At 39.4% G+C, this 19,220-nt stretch overlaps 1 long non-coding RNA gene across 1 annotated transcript; it reads left to right on the top strand.

Annotated features, from left to right (window-relative positions):
- The first annotated feature begins 8,198 nt into the window (after positions 1 to 8,198).
- LOC131201660 (uncharacterized) lies at positions 8,199 to 18,583 on the top strand. Its single transcript, XR_009155946.1, has 3 exons — positions 8,199 to 8,324; positions 17,911 to 17,944; positions 18,026 to 18,583. It is a non-coding gene; the product is annotated as an uncharacterized LOC131201660 (long non-coding RNA).
- The last annotated feature ends 637 nt before the right edge of the window (positions 18,584 to 19,220 follow it).

Here is a 19,220-nt window from a genome sequence, read left to right as displayed (position 1 = left end):
AACTGCAGTTATTCATGCTTAACAATCATAGTAAAAAAAAGGGGGGGGCAACTCAGATAACAACCATGTGGCTTAAAACAAAAATTCTGGTCTCAGTTGTGGTCATAAGTCAAGGACTACCTGCAATGCTCTGGGTGGCGAAATCCTTCCTTATTTCTGCTGAAATCTTCCAACTTCAGCACCATTGGATGCCCTCTTTTAATGTTATAAGAAATGAAGAGATAGCCGTCTCTCTTCATTTTCTCCAGGAACTACGCATGATTTTTATATATCTCTGTTTTGTCTTTCTCCGTACCTATTGTCTGATCAAAAAAAGCTCCTGGTATTATAGCCTTTATTCAAAACAGCATCACTCTGGATCCTTTTATTGCCAATTTCTGCACTTTTCAAACTCCACAATATTCTTTTTCGAGACACAATCGGGCTGCTTATTGTAAGAATTTTAGGAATTTTCATCTGCTCAGAAATAGGATGCCAGAGTCCACGTGGATCTCATGGGACGTTAAAAACCTAGAATTTTTAGACTCTTTCGCTCAACCCACTAACAGCCTGGTTAGGACTGTGGATAGCTACATATGCAGAGAGATTTGTGTGTGTGTGTGTGTGTGTGTGTGTGTGTGTGTGTGTGTGTGTGTGAAACTGGAAGCTTTTTTTTTTACCGTGACCCCTTGCTCTTCCTTGAAGAGAGAACAAAAGATACATTCACTCTCCAGCTTCTTTGAATGCATCTGAGTTATTTTAAAAAATGCATCAGCTTCTCTGTTTGCAAAAGCAAGACAGAACTTCAATGGAAGTGGAACTGACTCAGGCTGGTAAAAAAGCTACATCGCTTTGGGGTATATGTTGCACTAAGCAGTGCAAGTGAGTGTGTATGTAAAGGAGAAAGAGAGAGAAAGTACACAAAGGATTATATACAGAAGTTATATAGGGTTACAATTTACGTGCGGTGAATTATGTTTTCTTTTCAGCTATTACTCATCCCAGGTTTATCATGATAGCGTTAAGTTTCCTCCAAGTTTTGTTCTGCTGGTTGGAGGAAGGACAAAATAATGGTATTGTAAGTCTAAAAAATAAACACCGTAAAGATAAGTCATTTCTCCCTATAAAAAAAAGCTCTCATCTTATGACCCTGCAGTTCCCTATTCGAAGTAGAGTCAGGGCCACTCCTCCCTATAAATATTTTTTTTAAAAAAATGAATAGAGAGAACATGACTGATGTTAGAGAGAGCAACATGCAACTGATGTGGAAAAACACCCTCCAATTTTGCGTCTCCATAAACCAAACTTAGAGAGAGGGGGAGGAGGGAGGGAGATGAAGAGATGGGGGAGGGAGGGGGAGAGAGAGGGAGGGAAGGAGGGAGGGGAGATGGGGAGAGAGAGGGAGAGAGAGAGGGAGGGAGGGGAGAGAGAGAGGGAGAGAGAGTGGGATGGAGGGGGGAGAGACAGCTGGAGAGAGGGAGAGAGGGAGGGAGGGAGGGAGGGACAGAGTGGAGAAGAGAGAGAGATGGGGAGAGAGAGAGAGAGAAAAAGAGAGATCGCAATTCAGATGCTTGGCAACCAGCTCACATTTTTGATGGCTCCAGTGTTTTCCAGTTGTTTGCAACCTTTGTATGTGGGATCCTTGGTGTTCTCTCGTGGTTTTCTTACAGATGTTTCATTATCAAGTTAGATATCATCACCAATGCCCTTGTATGTGATGGCTAGCCATCGAAAATGTATCCACCTCTGATCTAGGATGATGTTATCCATTCCATTATCAGATAGTGGTGAAGGTGTTGACGAAAGAGAGATGGCCAGATTCTTCTCCATTCTCAGCCATGAAAGCTTATTGGGGGACTTTCACTCAGTTTTCCCCCCACCCTCTTTTAGCCCGTCACACTTAACAAGATTGTTGTTAGGGGAAAAAGGAGGAGGGGACACTACACATGCCAAATTAAGCTCCTGGACAAAACAATGTGTGAGTGGATGCAGCCCCCCCAAAGATATCATTGGATGCAAATATATAATACGTATTTTTATTTGCAGGCACATTTTTTTAAAAGCTATACTTTTCAAAAATATTTTTTAATTATTTTAAATAAATAATTATTTGCATTATTATTTAAGAATGGTTTTTTCTGATGTTTGGAATGTACTCGAATAATTAGGTTAGAATATTTCCAGATTTTTATGATGTGATAAAAGTATAAGAGGCCTTAATTAAATCTGAAATATTTCATAGCCTTAATTTTAATTATTTTTTTTTAAAAAGGCATTTTCATCCCTGGAAAATTATTAAGGTCACAATCTGTCCTCGAGCTCCACTTTCCGTTATTCTTAACCAAGCAGTTTGTTATCCCATTTATCTCAAGAACAGCAGGCTGGGGGATTAAAAAGTGAGTCTAGATGAGTTCCACAGGATTAATACAGAATCTGAATGGAATTTCAGAAGATGGCCTGGGCTTTTTCGCTAGAGTACTGCTTCTGAACCCTAGCAACCTTAAGTGGACTTCAACTTTCAGAATTGAATGCTGGGAGTTGAAATCCACATATCTTAAAAATTGCTAAGGTTAAGAAATACTGTTCTAGAGATACTGGGACTACATCTCCCAGAATTCCCTAAAAAAACCACTAGGGAATTATGGGAACACAGCCCCAATATATCTGAAAGGCATCACTGTGGTCAGTACTGTGTGGCCTGTGACGATGAAGGTTACCCTGGAAATATTTCTAGTGTTTTTTCGGGGGCGGAACTCTCTTAATTTGCTCAGGATTTCTCTACAAATGAATTACTGTACTCCATCAGCAATGGGGCTCATCCCTTACCGACTAGGAACTGGAGCCATAGCTGAATCCTAAGCTGTCAGAAATGAGACATATTCAGAGGAAAACAGCGCTAAGGAGAGGTAAATAAATCCAAACAAAGCTCTTGAGAAACAGAGGGTGATTGCTCCTCTGGCTTTCTGAAACAAAGCGAGGCAGATCTTCATATTTGGACCACATGATACCAACTCCTCGGCAGCCATCACATGTGCGTGTGGAATGTGTGTAACAACTGAGCAGCACTGTGACCTTTCCCTGCAGCATAGGGGAGCAAGCAGCTGAAACATCTAAACAAATTTGTGGAGGTCTTTGTGAGATGATCTCTGGTTCACACTGAAGACATTTGCAATACTGCAAATGACGGGATTATGATGGGATGCTGCAGAGATGACGGGAGATGACGGGATGAGATGACGGGATGATGTCACCCCATGCATCTTGAGGGCCCCTAGGCTTATTTATTTCATTTATTTGTTGATTTAAATGGATTTATAGAATCATGAACTAGTTTGGTGTAACGGTAGAAGTGCTGGATTTCTAAGCAGGAGACCGTAAATTCTAGTCCATAGGGTCTCCAACCTTGAAAACTCTCAGACTTGTGGACTTCAACTCCCAGAATTCCTCAGCCAGCTTTGCTTTGCTTTGCTGGCTGAGGAACTCTGGGAGTTGTCTACAAGTCTTAAAGCTGCCAAGGTTGGAGAGCCCTGTTCTAGTCCTTCCTTAAGCAGACGGATTTCTTTGGGCCATTCCCTCTCTTTCAAACCAATTTATTTTACAAAGGAATTATTGTGGGGAAAATAGGAGGTTGGAGCATGAGATACTGTATGTATGCTGCCTTAAGTTGAAGATGGGGCAAAAATTTTTTTTAAAAAAAACTGCCCTGCTAACGTGTGACTAAAGGCAGCATTACACAAATAAAAAGGAGAAACAGCAATAAGAAAATATAATAAAACAGATTACCCCAGAGGCAATTTCAAAGAACCTCGAAGAATTTTTAAAAAGTTCAAGATTGGCAATTTGAAGTAGAAGAAAACTTGGTTTGGTTAATCTTGTGCTCTGATCTTAGCTCTCACAGAAGGGGAGTCGAGTGAAAATGGATGCAAAAAAATTCCATCAAATTCTAGATCTAGACCATCATGTTTTACTAGCGTGCTTTCGTTAGAACTGCCCTGTTGTTGGTGAACTACAACTCCCAACAGCCTCAACAGAAAGGCTGATGGTGAGGGAATACTGTTTTGTTATTGTTGTTGTTTTTAATTTGGTTGTTGTTTTTAATCATGAGCCAAAGATACCTCTCTTTGCTTTAAGAATGGCCTTTTAAAAATCCATGCATGTCGGTCGGTAGTGAAATAAGAATGAGTATTTTGAAGTGGAATTCCTCTATGCAACTGTAATGTTCAGAATTATTAAGCTGTCATTGGCAATTAGTCATGAAATTGCAGAATGAGATTTGGATTTCTCAGTGAGTGACAATTCCATCGACCATTTTTGTTTATGTGATGGTGATTTTAACACTTTTATTGAGGACTTTTCCAAAGTTTAACTCCTCAAATGTTTTAAGTGAATTTTTTTGGAGTCTGAGTTGTGCCCCATTTTCAGCTTGGCAGAGTTCACTGTTTTCCCTCACCATGCCTGCCTGCCTGCCTGCCTGCCTTTCCACCACCCCCTCCCGCCCCCTCAAATCAATAGTGTAACCTGATATGTACCAGGACAAGTCCATGCAGTTTTCCTGGAAAGATTTTGGAAGTGGCTTGCCCTTCCCTTTTCCTAGGACTGAGAGAGAATGATGGGCCCAGCGGGCTTTGTGCCTAAGGAAGGATTAGAACTTACCATCTCCTGATTTCTAGCCTGATGCCTTAAACCACCAAACTGGCTCTCTGCCTCCTTCCTTAACATTCTTAAGCAAATCAATGCTTTCCCTCTTTCTCATACTGTAATTATAAAAATCTTTATTCATTGTGCCATGAGCAGGATGGAACTAAGTTAGGGAAAATGCAGAATTCCCAGCCAGCAGCTATGTGGAGCAGTAACCCTCAAATGTTGCATGGTAGTCTGATAGAAGGACAGAAGTGCAGCAGTTAAGTATGTGGAATGAAACTGACATGTAAAAAGAAAACACATATTATGCGTTTGTGTTATGTATGTCTGTGTTGGGTTGGGTTGTTGTAGTAAAATCAATAAAAAACTTTTAAATAAAAAAAATTAGAGAAATAAAAGAAAAGGAAGAAACAAAATACTATCAAGTATAGACCAAGTGGTACGATTGGTTAAAGCAGGAGTCTCCAACCTTGGTCCCTTTAAGACTTGTGGACTTCAACTCCCAGAGTCCCTCAGCCAGTCCACAAGTCTTAAAGGGACCAAGGTTGGAGACCCCTGGGTTAGAGAATAGGAAAAGTAAATATGAATAAATGATGGAGAAGAGAAGATAACAAATCTGTAAAATATTGTAAAGGAATAATGCTAGATATAAAGGGACGATAAAGATAATAAAAGAAAGGAAAAAGGGGGAATATATAAAGCAGAAAGTATGTGGAACGAAACTGACATGTAAAAAGAAAACACATTATGTGTTTGTGTTATGTATGTTTGTGTTGGGTTGGGTTGTTGTAGTAAAATCAATAAAAAACTTTTAAATAAAAAAAGAAGGACAGAGGTTGCGTCAGTCTGTGCTGACAGGCAAAGGGAAGCCAACCCGCAAGCACCAAGATGCTGAACTTTATTACTAAGGAAGAAAGGAGGAAAAATGTTTCCTTCCAAAGCAGCAGGTTTCGTTCTGGCCGAATCTGTGGAAAATACTGGAAACCAGAGGCCTTATCTCTGGCAAACCTGAGCAAGACTCCTTGACTTTGGAACTGATGGTGAAGACATTCTTTCTCAGTCTGGACGTAAGAGCTTCTTCCTTTTTCTTCCATTCTGAGTTAATTTTGTCTAGAGGGAGACGAGAATTGAATGCTGCTCTTCAATCTAGTCTTTGGCTATTCTGAGGAAGAATTTTGAGAGTTGCAGTTCTAACAGTGTACAAAAACTATTCTAGCAGGCCTTTGTTTCTGAAATGGTTATGGTTCTTCACTTCCCTTTATTCCATCCCCTTTCTTAAAACTCAGTCAGAAAATTATTCCCCATCCCTATATATCAGGGGTCTCCAACCTTGGTCCCTTTAAAACTTGTGGACTTCAACTCCCAGAGTCCCTCAGCCAGCAAAGCTTTTTAAAAAGTAGCAAGAGACTGACATATATGACACATAGCCGTGGTGTCACTCCTTTTTGGGTTCGGAGACATTATTCATGGAACAGAAAAGCAGAAGTTCCGAGCAAAATAAATTGGGGGCAGAAGATGAGAGAATACAGGATGACCTCTAACTAAATCAGTTTATACCAACAGCATTCATCATGCCATTCCTTGCATTTCTGTCTTTGCAGATTGTCCATACTTCCACCACATGTGTGTTTATGCATTCATACATTGCCTTTGCTCTTTGAACATTTCTTCTTCTATTGACTATCTTATTAATTCCACCCAGCCTACATTCCCTTAACAGAACAGAATAATAGATTTGGAAGGGGCTAGGAGGTCTTCTAATCCTAAGCGGAGGGTTCTCTGCTTAAACAGGAAACCATATACCATTTCAGACAAATTGTTGCTCAATTTCTTCTTTAAAATCTCCAGTGTTATAGCACCCACAACTTCTGGAGGCAAGTTGCTCCAGTGATTAATTGTTCTAACTGTCAGAAAATTTCTCCTTAATTCTAAGTTGCTTCTCTCCTTCATTGATTTTCCATCCATTGCTTCTTGTCTTCCCTTTTCTTTGTAGCAGCCCCTGAGATATTGGAACACTGTTTTCATGTCATCTCTAGTACTTCTTTTTATTAAACTAGAGAAGCCCCATTCCTGCAATTCAAAACGTACCAAGGAGAGATTCAACCTAAAAATGAGGAGGAACTTTCTGACAGTGAGAACAATCAACCAATGGAACATTTTGCCTTCAGAAGTTGTGGGAGCTTCATCACTTGAGACTTTCAAGAAAAGATTAGACTGCCATTTGTCAGAAATAGTGTAGGGTCTCTTGGTTGAGCGGGGGGTTGGACTAGATGACCTATAAGGTCCCTTCCAGTTGTGTTAATCTGTTAAATCTGTTAAATCTTTATATATTTTAGTCTCCTAATCATCTTTGTTGCTCTTTTCTGCTTATTCCAGTATTTCCTTTTTCCTTCAATTAGTACCATTCAAACCTCATTCTCTCCATATGACAAAAGTGCTTCACTTCTGCTATACGGATCACTTACTTTTTACATTTAATCTACTTTCATTCATCATCCATTCATTCTTGACTGTATCGCTTCTGTTGCTCTGATAACTGCTTTGTCATCCTCTTAAGGTATTTGATTGACCATTGTGCATAAATAAATCTGCTGCCTGATCCAATAAGGATCATTGTATCCTGATTCAGTCTGCCTGAGATGAGGTGTGGGTAGAGATGCCCGGGCACGATAGAGACAAAGAAGACATACTTGAACAAGTGATGCAATATAATTTCTAAAACTCTATTAATTGAACAGATAAAATACATCTTGTCTATTTCTGTTACAAAAAAATTAGCCATTTGGAATCTTTGCTAGATATGAGCACACAGCTGTTCCCAAAGGAAACTTCTCTTAAGAGTTATGTACAGCAGGAAACCAGAACAGACAGGTGAAAAAACAGGTGTCCTCGAATAGCCCACACACATCGGTAGGTAAATAACACAGAAACATATTGGTGGGATGAATCAATTGATAACCAAGTGAAGAGAAACCAAAATGAAACAAGAAATCTTCTGACCCAGCTCTGATCGTTAAGGAGAGGTAACAAGCCAAAGAGTTAGACAACTGCCAGACATGACTCAAGAGCTACTATTAACAGTCCTAAGGCTCTGCCCTCAATTACAGCAAACGGAAGATACTTAGGTAGCCCAGCAGAGCAATTTGATGCAAATCATTTCCTTCCCCGTACAAGTTACGTATTTTTTTAAAAATAGAAAAGACCAGAGTCTTCCCAGCAGACATCAGTTCCAGAAATCTCTTCTCGTTTCATGAAATTTCCCAAGAGTCAGTGCTTAAAATGCTACATGATGATTATAATCGTGTAAACGGTAAGTGTTACTGTGGGTCACAAACTGCTCCATTAGTGATGAATGCCCTTTCAAAGCAAAATGTTTCTGTTTTTATTAGAAGCTTAAATATATACCTTCAGTGTAGAAAATGGGGGGGGGGAGAGATGAAAAAAAGCCTAACCACCTTCTTTTGAAGGGTTTTTTGTTTGTTTTTTGGCACTAGCAATGACTCAGATTATACAAACAATTCTATTTGTCAAATATGGAAGGAAATAAAAAGTCAATAATTGAATGGTTCTCCCTCATAGATTCTCCAGATAAAATTGCCAGATCCCTGTTTAGCAGAAAGAAAAGCTGAGGACTGATTTACCCAAAAAGGTGTCTGGACTTCAACTACCCAACATTGTGAAGAGCGATCCTCCTTTCTGCTGAAGTATGTAATCATAATCACAATTGTAGCAGCCCCTCTATTCTTGCTACCGTTTACCAGTGTAAGTGCAATGGCTTCTCTAAGAGTTGTACCATATTTTGGGGGGCGCATAGTTGGTTTTAAGTGGCCATATTCCAAAAAGCAGTTGGTGGGACCAGAACATTGATTTGATTTAATTTGCCTTTAGATTTAATTAACATCAATTATGGTTAATATGAGTGCTTTCCAGTGCTTTTATCATTTTTCTTCTGTCATGATAAGCATTTCAATTTGAAAACATATTTTAGAAGGGCTTGGAAGAAATACCCTAGGATTTCATTACACCCAAATATGTAGTCATATTTCTACATATGACTTAGGCCAGGGGTCTTCAACCTTGGTCCCTTTAAGACTTGTGGACTTCAACTCCCAGAACTCTGGGAGTTGAAGTCCACAAGTCTTAAAGGGACCAAGGTTGGAGACCCCTAACTTAGGCGGTGTGTGTTTTGCTATAGATATTTACCCTCCCTCTCTGCACCTACGGAATTATAAAATACAAAATTCTCTAGAAAGAGGAAATGAAAGATAAATCCGATTAGTTTGTAGTTTAGAAATACCTCTAGAGCTGACAGACATCCTTTAGTTAAGGGAAGCATTTCCTTGCAAGCTTGCATTACTTAATCATTTTTTTTTTTTAAATTTCAGGCACTGTTGTTCTAGAACAACAGTTTTAAACCTGGTGCTCTCCAGATATGTTGAATTTCAATTACCATAATTTAGTCCATGGGTGTCAAACTCGCAGCGTCACCTTGCTGTCAGGTGACGTTTTTCCCATTCGCAGAGCTGGGGTAGGCACAGCCTGCGCGTGGCGCATCCAGCCCATGGGCCGCCAATTTGACACCCCTGAAGTCTTTGGCTATTCTGAGGAAGAATTCTGGGAGTTGTAGTTCTAATAGCGTACAAAAATTATTCTGGCACATCTTTGTTTCTGAAATGATCATGGAAACTTTCAAATAAGGCTAAGAAGGATGGATATCTAATGCAGGAGAAGGTGACTTGATTTAGAGATCCTAATCCAGTACAAGTCTAATTGCATTGTGGTTTCTTTTTTTTTTTTTCATTGCAATTGAAAGAACTCTGTGTGTGCTGCTTTATGGTCAGTGTGTTTTACTATTTTACTTTATGGAAGTATCCTTCATTGACCTCGATTCATTAGGGTTTCATGAATATATACAACTCTACCTAGGGCATTTTTCAAGTCATCCATTGCGGATCTCTCTCTCTCTCTCTCTTAAAATAGAGAAGCTAAAAAGAACAGAGGAGTTAACAATGCTTTCTTTGGAAGCAACATTTCCAGCTCTAACCTATAGCCAGAAACTTCTTTTACCAAGAGAAATACCACAATCTTTGCCTGTGAATTGCTCTGGCTGATATAATCACACTTGAAATTCACCTCAAAGTTATTGTCTCTCCAACAGTACAAGCTTGAGTTTAGATTGTGGTGTTTATAGATGAGCTTTTTATTGTGCATGATTTTTTTGTTGTTGTGCAATTGCTCTGCCTTATTCAACAATTTTACAATGGTCCAGAGGACGTTTCTTTCTCTCTGTCTTCCCACCCATTGCTTCATCTTTTTTCCTTGCAGAGAAGTTCAGAAAAAAATGCAAAGTAGCTGCTCAGTGCCCAACGATTAATAAGCACCATATCCTTCTCTCTGAAAACACACTGAGTGCAGAGGTACTTAGAACAGCACTGAAATAAACCCCTTAGTCTACCTAAACCTGACTTTTAAAAGGGCTCCTTGATTAATAAACTTCAACTAAATCATTTTGCAGAGGAAAGCATGCAACTAAGAACCTCGGTATTAAACAGATTTATTTTACTGCTAAGCAGTAAACATGCTTTGAATCCTGATGGTAATGGAAAATATCTGTGTGCTATTATACTTGTCCTGAAATAAATTGGTATCTATTTGTAGGGTAGTTCTAAAATTTTAGATTGGAATCTAAAAACCCTTGTCCTCTTAAGACATATGTTAAGCTTAATGGGAAATAATGTTTGGCTGACTTGACCAACAGAAATGACTAGCTTCAGAACTGTTTAGTAAATGATGAGATACATTCACATATATGACAAAGCCGGATTTCTTTAGGAAAGGTCAATAGAGAAAATCACAAAAGAATCTATTCAAAGTGCATTTCAAAATTTTAAATGATGTTTGAACGTAACTAATGCAAAGAAGAAAAAGCTAATCATTTAAAATGGAATCCCAAGTGTCATTTTAGTATCTTTGGCTTCCCCGTGCAATCTCTTTTACAGGGCCATTGATTTTTAGGGGAAAACCATAGAGCAGAAGTCTTCAAACTTGGCCGCTTTAAGACTTGTCGATTTCAACTCCCAGCTATGCTGGCTGGAGAATTCTGGGAGTTGAAGTCCACAAGTCTTAAAGCTGTCAAGTTTGAAGACCTCTGCCATAGAGATACAAGTTCATTGATATGGGATGCAGTGAGAGAAGGGTGGGGAAAGGGAAATTAAATGAGCATTCTATTCTTGGCTCTCCAAGAACCCTGAAAAGGTTTTGCATGACAGATCCCTAGGTAAGAAATCTAACTTGAAATGGTCCAAGATTTCAAGAAACCGATATAAAATGCCTAGTTACAACTGGAGGCAATCAGTTAGAATGCAGTATTGCAGGCTAACTCTCTGCTCACTGCCAGCCGTTCGATCCTGACCAGCTCAAGACTTACTCAGCCTTCCATCCTTCCATGATCAGTAAAATGAGGAGCCAGATTGTTGGGAGCAATATTTTTGTGACTCCGGCCCTCGAGCCTGTTCCCATGGAGGAGAATGACTCGGAAAGTATGCTGACATTATAAACCACCCAGTGTGTGCTGTAAAACACAATGGGGCGGTATAGAAGTCTAAGTGCTATTGCTATTGCTATCGGTCCTAGTTCATTTGATGACCACAAAATGCTTAACTAGGATATAACCATTCCACATGATTCCAGAAAAAAAAAAGCTCTGTTAAATTCAGAGAGGCCTACGCCCCAGTAACTGGGTACAAATATGAAAAATTAAAGCAGTATGAATTCCACATTCCTGCAGCTGAAGTTTATGAGCCCTTACATTAATGATTCAGTCCCCCAGAGTGGAAGAATTGATACGATCCATTGGGAGAGAATTAAAAGGATGTGAGAGCAAAGATACAGATGCCACCCCCGTCTCCATAGTCAGGGGTATCCTGCAAATTTGTTTGCAAGAGACTATCTTTCTCTGGCATTAAGTGATGGAAGCAGAATAAGTCTTTACACGGTTTTCCAAAAGAGACCCCCTCCCCAAAGACACTCATTATTTTCTTTCCTGCTATTCTTCTGGAACCAAATTAGAGTCAACCACCAGAAGTGATTAACATTGCCAGTCACCTTGTGGTGAGATGGGCAGCAAATGTATTAAATAAATAAATAAATATATAAATAAATATTGCCACAAAACAATGAAGAACCTGCCCTGTCATAGCTCTTCCTTACACATTCTCCCACCCCAAATCTCTGCTGTGTGATCCAACTGCAGTCCCAAGGGTGCCTGGCTTAGTTCTTGCACCCCAAACACAGCCAGGTTGATTCAAGGGGATCCATGAACACTGAAGAGTGTTCCCAACATTTTGCTTTGCTACCCATTCTGGTAACACTAAATTTTATCTGACGATAAGGAGAGGTTTAGCTAACCTTATAAAATTAGGTGCTCATGTACCGTACATCCCTGTCTAATGTCTTCCTGGATCTCTTATGAAAACAGTCCTTCCAAAATGCAATAATAACTGTGCGAAGATTTGAAAGAATAGGAATCAATCCGCTTAGGGGTGGGAATGGCACAGCAATTCTTGCCCCCAGCATAATTTTAACTCACATTATTTGGAAACTGAATGCAAAGCTCTCTAACTGCAAGCAACTTTTCCACTTCAGTTACGCTTCTTAAATAGCGAAGAGATGCTATTAAGACTCAAGTTAAGCCAGTGTTGTTTTTAATGGCGTTATTTGAGCCAAAGACACAATGCTTCACGACATTGGGATGCTTCACAATGTAACAGTAGCAGCAGTAGATGTAGAATGATTTCAGATGAAGGAACAGCTCGCCTCCAGAAATTGTGGGCGCTCATCACTGGATTTTTTTAAAGAAGAATATAGATAGTATATCTTATCTGAGGTGGTATAGGTTCTCCTGCTTCAACAGGGGGCTGGACTAGAAGATCCTAAGATCCCTTCCAAATCATTCTATTCTAAATAGAATAGGAAAATAACGTACCCACTCAATATATATATATATAATCTCAGTTTTTCAAAGTTTTATTAAATCCTGCCTAAAATCTTTGGATTGTGGCAAAAAAAAAATAACTATGGATGAATAAACAAATGAATACTGATTTAAGTGTGCTCAGAAGCCTTTATTGAAACTAGGAGGAAATGTAGATAGCTTTTGACTTTTGCAAATATTTCCCACCGATTTTTTTTTTATCTCCTCCTCTCTGATCTCAAAAATTTATAAATTTGGGAAACTACAGGCAGGGGACGTATAAACTTAATCAAGAGAAGTGGGGAGAATTGAAGTGTAGCACACAAGAACGCATCTTTCTAAAATGAAGATTCTCTTGGTGAGCCTGAGTTCTCATCTGAAGATTTTCCCAAAATATCAAGGCCATTTGCTTAACCCTGTTAATTACTAACTTCATCAAAATGGCACAGGCTGGGTTTGGAGAGCAGAAACTCAGATCTGGTCTTAGCATTCTTGACCCTCCAAACTTTTCATTTTCGAAGTGATGCAAAACAGAATGGTGTGTGTGTGTGTGTGTGTTTGTGTGTGTGGAGTGGAGGGAAACTTTTCAGCTAAAAGTCCTTATGTTGAATATTTTCACATCACCCCAAATCTATTATTAATCACCTTGATCTCTTACTTGTCTAAGAATTCCACATTCGCTTAAATATTTAATTGAAAAAGCAATCATGTCATCAAGTCCACTAATGTTTTTCTTCCACTTTGTGTCATGTGTCAAGTGCAATCTAATTTATTTATTTAAACACCTCCTTTCCCTCCCCCCTTGCAAATAACTTACTGTGTGGAAATAATAAAATCCTTGTCTCCTAAGGAGCTTTTCGTACTACCAAGTTACAGTGTTTTCCATCCATCCTGGCTAGCAGGAAATGTGTTGTCCCCATTGTTGATCTCTTCCTTGTTTCTGTTCTCAATCAGTACAAGACTTCACTTCAAGGTCATAAGTGACGAAATCCAGCCCTCCAAGAAACCTAGTTTCTAATGATCAAAAGGGTAAATTGACTGAATGGAAGAGGGAACAACAAGAAAACCACAAAGCTCAGCAGATGGCAAATGGGATTGATTTTTTTAAAAATAAAACCAGCCATGAATGGGATTTCATTCATAATGCAACCAGTGATGTCATATGGGCAGTCATTTTAAACAGATTGTAAAAATATAATGAGACATGCTATAAACTCTAATTGGATTTGAATTTGTCTCAAATTAATTATATTTGAACTTTGGGAGCAATTGGGAAAAGGTATATTTGGACATGCACAAAATCCATCAAAACAGATCTGAATCCTTCCGGATTAAGACGTTGAAATTGTATAATTGACTTAAATTGAATCTTCAAGTCAAATATTTGTTTTTGCATGATTTGCTTTATCTCTAAGGTTTTCCAGATTTGACCACAATCCTAGAAAAACAAATGCCAATCCACAGTGACAGAATTACTGTAACAGAAATGCTATTAGCAACCACTTGAGGTAGACTATACTTCCCGATGGACAAATGTCTATGGAGAGTCTCATTCATCCAGGTCATGGTTGTCCCAAAGGTACTTTTTCAAAAAGGCAATTGGACTTTCTACTCCCTCTGGACTCCCTTTGGGACTTCCAGAGGGAGTAGTCATAGTGCTCTCAATTAGAAGAGATTGTGTGATTTCTCTTGCATTACCACAAGAAATCATGGAAAACACAAAGGGTGTAAAATTGAAAAGGACTCTTGGACCCATTTATGAACAAAGCAGAACAATTGCACAATAAAAATCCTGACTGCATGGATCTGCAAGCTCTTATTGAGCTTAACCAAGCTCTTACAGTACTGATACTTCCATACCACAGCAGGCCCTGGGCTTATCAGCATAAGATAATTCAGTGTTTGGTTCAACATCAGTGCACGTTTTTGTTTCTGTCTCATGTGGAAAGAAGAAAACCGACTGTTTTTCCTTGTATCCATTTCTTTATAAGCAAACAAACAAGTCAAAGATTTAATTTTTTCCCCTTCCAAACACCAAAGACGATCTTCTTAGGTCTCATAGGGAGATGAAGTGGCCAAGAACAAAGTTCTTAATTGATGCTGCTGCTCCCTTATACTTTTTCTAAAAAATATGGTAATGGCCTCATTTAATATCATTATGCAGATCAGCATCACTGATGGAGCTTAAAAAGCTTTCATATCTTTCTGGAGCGTCCCACACAGCTTGCCATAACCAACCTGACCTTATGGGCTCTACTTACATGGCTGGCTAACTGTGACCATGTCCTCTTCATTCATCTCAACATATCCAATTTGTTATGCGTTCAGAAAAGCAAGGCAAATAGTTTGAATGATGAGGTGCTAACTAACATCCCTCTTTTCTCTATCACCTCCACAAAGGCTTCATTTCTTTCTGTTGCAAATATTAAGGCAGGTGAAGCTGATTAATCTAAATCAAGCATACCAGAAGCATCTGGAATATGAACCAAACATTTCCCCTCCTTACGTAAACCTAGGCATTTTTTAATCAGGACAATGCCCTAAACCAGTGTTTCTCAACCTGGGCAACTTGAAGATGGATGGACCTCAGGATGAATTCCCCAGGAAGCTTGTTGGTTGGAGAATTCTGGGAGCTGAAGTCCACCCATCTTCAATTGCCAAGGTTGAGAAACACTGCCCTAAATACATATCTGACAGCTCAGAATGCAAGATGGACACAAAAGGGAATGTTCTGAATATAAGGGAAACCCTAAAACAGGTCTCCCTAGTATGACATCCAAGGCAATCAACGTGTTAAAAATCTGACAGGTTTTCCAGCCTTGTACACTTAAAAAATAAAATAAAAAGGGAAATCGGCATGTTATAAAGAATCAAACTCTAAACTCAATCGTTATTTCCAACAGTATCTTTGTGGCACAAATAGCGTTCTGTTAAAAATCCAAAGGATAGGCAACTGATGCTAAATGCTTAGGTTGAAAAACTGAAAATTGGCAAAGGAAAGCAAGGATAATAGCCAATATCTGATAGTAGGGGAGCTAGTGGGAATTCTATAAATTAGCATTTTTTAACTGACCGTTGTTCTCCTGGGATTCAGTTTGTGGGTGGAGAGCTCTAAAATCAATTGTCTCCTACAGCATGGACAATGATTTAGTTATTAATTATGTGAAAACAAAAAATATGGCCTTTTCAAAGAAACTTTCTAGACATAGTCATAGGTAGCAATTAAATGGGAATGATAATGAACAAGTTCAGACCTTCAAATACCTCAGAATTGTTTTTTATGCAACCAGTTCATGGAGGTCCACAGATTCAGCCACTAAAAGGTCAAAAGTGAAGCTGCCTTATTAAGATTTTTTTTTCTCACACCATAGGAGGTAATTCTATACCTGGTGGACTAGTATCACAACTGTCCCACAGCTGATAGAAGAGAATATTTATAGCTCAAGGCTGAACTGTGAGATGTTTTGTGCTCTCTGAGCTCAGTTGTTTTCTTGCAGATATCTCATTACCAAAGTAGGTAACATCATCACTTACCTAATGGAAAATGTCTAACAACCAAGCTCAGAGGCTCCCAAAGCCCCACTGTCCTACAACTTCCAAATATATGCATATAAGAACCTAGAACCTTTAGAACAATTAATCTTCCTAAGGAACCTGATTTGATTTCCTGGTTGTGTTCCTAACACAACCCTTTAGACTGAAGCTGACATGGTTCCACTTAACACGTATGCCTGGTAGTTACTGGTTCAAAATAACTTTCAGCCCAGTTTGTCTGGCTTCTTTGACTTTCAAGACAAATTCCAGACTTCTTGGCAAAAATTACTTGGTGCCACCCTAATCCATTGTGGATTTTTCTCCAGTGCATTAATTCCAGTGGGCCAAAGCATCTTTCAAGCTATGTGCCAGATACATGGCCCTGTAAAACAATTTTAGCCAGGCTCCATCATATGATTAATTCGGTGAACCCACAAAAAAGTGTTGCTCCTGCATTTTACATTGTCCCTCAAAACACCAGAAGAGTATTTACTCGCTCCCCTCCATTCTCTTGAAGGAAGGTTCTATATTATCTTTAACGTATCGAAAGAGCTGTGGCTTCATTCTTGTGGAGAGTGGGAAATTGAAACTGTGGGACATGTATTGCCTTTTTTTTATAGACATCTATGAGAAATGTATATTTCTCCATTTATAACACAATACCTGGGCGGGCCAGTGGTTGATTACCTCAGTCTCTCACTAGCTGACCATATAGCAAGAATTTCAGACAATGCAGTCCAGTTTTGTGTCAGAGCTACGATCGAACATAAACATCTCCTCCAAGTGAGGTAATTGATGCTAAGCCTTAACTAGACTTCCATAACTCAATATATGCCTTTTTTGGGTCTTTCCTTCTTTTCCCCCTCCCCTTTCCCCATTTTTCCTTTTTTTCCTTTTAAATATAAGCATATCACTTTATGTTTTATTTTGCCATTTCTTTGTTATTGTTGCTTGGAGCATAATAGTGTTAATCCCAACTAATCCTAGCAGAGCTTCAGCAGGTATCAGACTTAATATAAATTAGCATAGCTCTACATTCTCATAATGTTTTATGGTATCATTTATGGCCCTTTATAATTATCTGTCCTAGTTATTTATAGAATTTAGATTATTCATTGTAAAATTGTAAATTTATAGGATTCTTTTGAGTTTTAATACCTCTGCTCAGTAATTTTACCAAAATAATTTTATCTTTGCCTTATTTTATTCTATCAAGATGACTTTATTTAGTGTAATTGTTATGTTATTGGTTCTGTGCTGGTGTACGAAGTAAAATTGATGGATTGATTTGAAATTCCTTCCATCGGCTTTTTTTTTTAGAACATCCACCACATGTTTTCAACATTTCACTTCCATCCATCAACTTAAAAAATGCAATCTTTAGCTTATATTATAACTTGAGGTGCATTTTCTTACCATACACCAGGGGTAGAAAACGATGGCCCTTTTGTGGCTTGTAGGCTTCAATTCCAAGAATTCCTGAGACATCCATGCTGGCTCAGGATTTCTGGGAGTTGAAGTCCACAAGTCATAAAGAGGATATCATTTCCCACCCCTGCCTTACATGAAGAAAGCATAAATCTTGACTTGGGGGTTAAAGCAGGGTGCTTCTAAAGCTGAAATTACCTCCTTCTTTCAGAATTTAATCACTTCTTAAAAACCTGGAACAGACTGAAAATCAGGGTATAAAATAATTCAATAAAAATCTGAAGAGCCTTTCATATTGTCCAATACTTTCAGAAAGTGGTTATGCCTCTATCTTTTCCTCCAATTTCCCCCAACAGGTGAGGCATGATCCACCCACATTCAGCTATAAAGGTGTGTATTTACAGAGCTCTCTCGTTACAATGGAGACTTTTTTTCTTGTCCAAAAATGAGTCTGGATTTTGTGTTTAGCAGCAGGGTGGGGTGGAAGAAGGAGCGTCCTCCATCTTCTGCTTCCTCTTCCATTCCGCTTGCGAAGACAGTGTGAAGAAGAAAGCACGGTGAACGGCACAGATTTTCAGCTCCAACTTAGCAAGCTGCGGTGATGAGGCAACAGCGTTGGTAACGGCAGCTACAGTTCTTCAAACCTCAACAAAATGGGCTATGAAAGTCAATATCATCACCACCACCCCCGCCCAAATAGATAGGTCTGTTTTGGTCAGAAACATATGAAATTCAGTATTGGTGAGAAAAGGTCCTATCTGAAAAGGTAAGGAGTGGGAGACGGGAGGGCAAGTGAAAGCAGAAGAAAGAGGAAGGCAATGAACCTCTCAGAAGTAGGATGGAGTGCAGAGAGGACAGAAAAGGTATGAGTTTGAAGCAGAATGCAGAAGAGGCTACAAAGGAAAAAAAATCTTCTGAAGTTCTCACAGGGCTCCTTCAAAATAGAATCAGTTTAGAAGAGGTAATAAAGAACTAAAGATTTTGTGTGTTTTTATCACAATCTATACTCCTCCTCCTCCTCCTTCCATTCTTCTTCTTCTTCTTCTTCTTCTTCTTCTTCTTCTTCTTCTTCTTCTTCTTCTTCTTCTTCTTCTTCTTCTTCTTCTTCTTCTTCTTTTCTTCTTTTCTCCCCACATACACTCTCTCTCATTTTACTAAAAAATAAATTACAAACTAGATATTTTCTGAAGACAGAAAAAGAGTCCCAGGCTAGGTCTGTGCTGTTTGGCTACTGCTGGTAGGGACTGCTACACTAGACTGCGTGAGCCACTGGAGCATCTGCGTCTGTGAAGCAAGGAGCTGGGGGGGCAGGTCTGGTGCGGGTGGTTGTAGGGTGGTGGCGGAGGTGGAAGTGGGGGCTGATGAATGGTTTTCACCGGGGTCCCTTGGAGCCCGCTGCCTCGACAGTGCAAGGGTGTAGAGTTGCAGGAATCGGAGGACACGTAGCGCGTCAAAGTCTGGTTGAGGGCCGGCTCCATTCGAGCGAGGCAAGGCTTGTCCAAGACTATAACTTTGACAATCTGCTGACACTGTACAAGGGTCCCCGCTGAGGCAGGGTAAGAGGGTGCCAATGCTGCCTCCAGCCTTTCCCGTGCCACATTAGGATGTGTGCTGGGCTCCACTCCACTCTCGAGCCCCGGGAGAGAGTTGTGCTGGTACGTTTGAA

The sequence above is a fragment of the Ahaetulla prasina genome, chromosome 7 (assembly GCF_028640845.1).
Source record: "Ahaetulla prasina isolate Xishuangbanna chromosome 7, ASM2864084v1, whole genome shotgun sequence".
NCBI classification, from domain to species: Eukaryota; Metazoa; Chordata; class Lepidosauria; order Squamata; family Colubridae; genus Ahaetulla; species Ahaetulla prasina.
The sequence above is the reverse complement of the archived record's forward strand: the minus strand, read 5'-3'. Positions and strand labels throughout refer to the sequence as shown.